Below are 2,401 nucleotides of genomic sequence, written 5' to 3' on the forward strand. Positions count from 1 at the left end.
TTTTTTCTTTTTCTATTTTTTTGAATTTTTCTTTTTCCCTTTTTCAACCTCATCTTATCAATCCTTTTTTAAAATTTTCTTTTAATTTTTCATTTTTAGAGCCATATTCTATCCCTTCATTGTAGTTAACCTTATTTTTTGTGTATATATATATATATATATATATATATATATATATACAGTTTCTTCTAACAGATCAAAATATACCCTAAATCTCTAGTGTATGGCTTTGTTCTAGTCTCCTGCCTGATCACATTCTCTCTCTTTTTTCTTTTTTAATTTCTCTTCTTTTTTTTTCAACCAACTTCTTATTAATTCCTTTTATAAAATCTTTTATAATTTTCATCTTTACAGTCATATTCCATCTCTTCATCATTTTTACCCTTATTTTTGTACATATATAAGTTATTCTTTCTTTAAAATTTTGGGAGGCAGTTTCCTCTAACAGACTAAAATACGCCCCAGATGTAGTATGTGGCACTTATCTATTCACCAGCCTGATCGTATTTGATCATATTCTTTTTACTTCCCCTGTCTTTCCCCACCAGTTTCGGGTCTCTTCTGATATGTTTAGTGCATATTTTTCTGGGGTCATTGCTACCTTGTTAGCATTTTGTTCTCTCATTCATCTATTCTCCTCTGGACAAAAAAAGGAACAAGAGGCGATACTGACTGCCAGGGACCCAATCAAAAGAGACATTAGTAAGGTGTTGGAACTAGAGTTGAGAACGACGATTATAAGGATACTACCTGAGCTTGAAAAAGTATGGAAGATACTATAGAATCCCTTTCTGGAGAAATAAAAGAACTAAAATATAACCAAGTCAAAATCAAAAAGGCTATTAATGAGGTGCAATCAAAAATGGAGGTTCTAACTGCTAGGATAAATGAGGCAGAAGAGAGAATTAGTGATATAGAAGACCAAATGATGGAGAATAAAGAAGCTGAGAAAAGTAAAGATTAACAACTACTGGATCACGAGGGCAGAATTCGAGACATAAGTGATACATAAGACAAAACAATATTAGAATAATTGGGATACCAGAAGAAGAAGAAGAAAGAGAGAGAGGGGCAGAAGTTATATTGGAGTAAATTATAGCAAACTTCCCTAATATGGGGAAGGAAACAGGCATCAAAATCCAGGAGGCATAGAGAAACCCCCTCAAAATAAAAAAAAAATAGGTCAACACCCCAACATCTAATAGTAAAACTTAAAAGTCTCAGAGACAAAGAGAAAATCCTGAAAGCAGCTCAGGACAAGAGGTCTGTAACCTACAATGGTAGAAACATTAGATTGGCAACAGACCTAACCACAGAGACCTGGCAGGCCAGAAAGGACTGGCATGACATATTCAGAGCACTAAATGAGAAAAATATGCAGCCAAGAATACTATATCCAGCTAGGCTGTCATTTAAAATAGAAAGAAAGATAAAAAGCTTCCAGGACAAACATCTAAAAAATCTAAATCTAAAAAACTTTGCAGATACCAAACCAGCCCTATAAGAAATATTGAAAGGGATCCTCTAAGCAAAGAGAGAGCCTAAAAGTAACATTGACCAGAAAGGAACAGAGACAATATACAGTAACAGTCACCTTACATTCAATACAATGGCACTAAATTCATATCTTTCAATAGTTATCCTGAAGGTAAAAAGGGCTAAACGCCCCAATCAAAAGACACAGGGTATCAGATTGGATTAAAAATCAAGACCCATCGATATACTGTCTGCAAGAGACTCATTTTAGACCCAAAGACACCTCCAGATTGAAAGTGAGGGGGTGGAAAACCATTTACCATGCTAATGGGCATCAAAAGAAAGCTGGGGTGGCAATCCTTATATCAGACAAATTAGATTTTAAACCAAAGACAATAATAAGAGATGAGGAAGGACACTATAACCTACTTAAAAGGTCTATCCAACAAGAAGATCTAACAATTTTAAATATATATGCCCTTAACACAGGAGCAGCCAATTATATAAGCCAATAACAAAATCAAAGAAGCACATCGACAATAATGTAATAATAGTAGGGGACTTTAACAGCCCCCTCACTGAAATGGACAGATTATCTAAGCAAAAGATCAACAAAGAAATAAAGGCTTTAAATTAAAGACTGGACCAGACAGTCTTCACAGATATATTCAGAACATTCCATCCAAAAGCAACAGAATACACATTTTTCTCTCATGCCCATGGAACATTCTCCAGAATAGATCACAGCCTAGGTCACAAATCAGGTCTCAACCAGTACCAAAGGATTGGGATCATCCCCTGCATATTTTCAGACCACAATGCTTGGAAACTAGAACTCAGTCACAAGAGGAAAGTTGGAAAGAACTCAAATACATGGAGGCTAAAGAGCATCCTACTAAAGAATGAATGGGTCTACCAGGAAATT

The sequence above is a fragment of the Callorhinus ursinus genome, unplaced genomic scaffold, assembly GCF_003265705.2.
Source record: "Callorhinus ursinus isolate GAN/ISIS: 27379988/994484 unplaced genomic scaffold, GSC_fseal_2.0 scaffold4, whole genome shotgun sequence".
NCBI classification, from domain to species: Eukaryota; Metazoa; Chordata; class Mammalia; order Carnivora; family Otariidae; genus Callorhinus; species Callorhinus ursinus.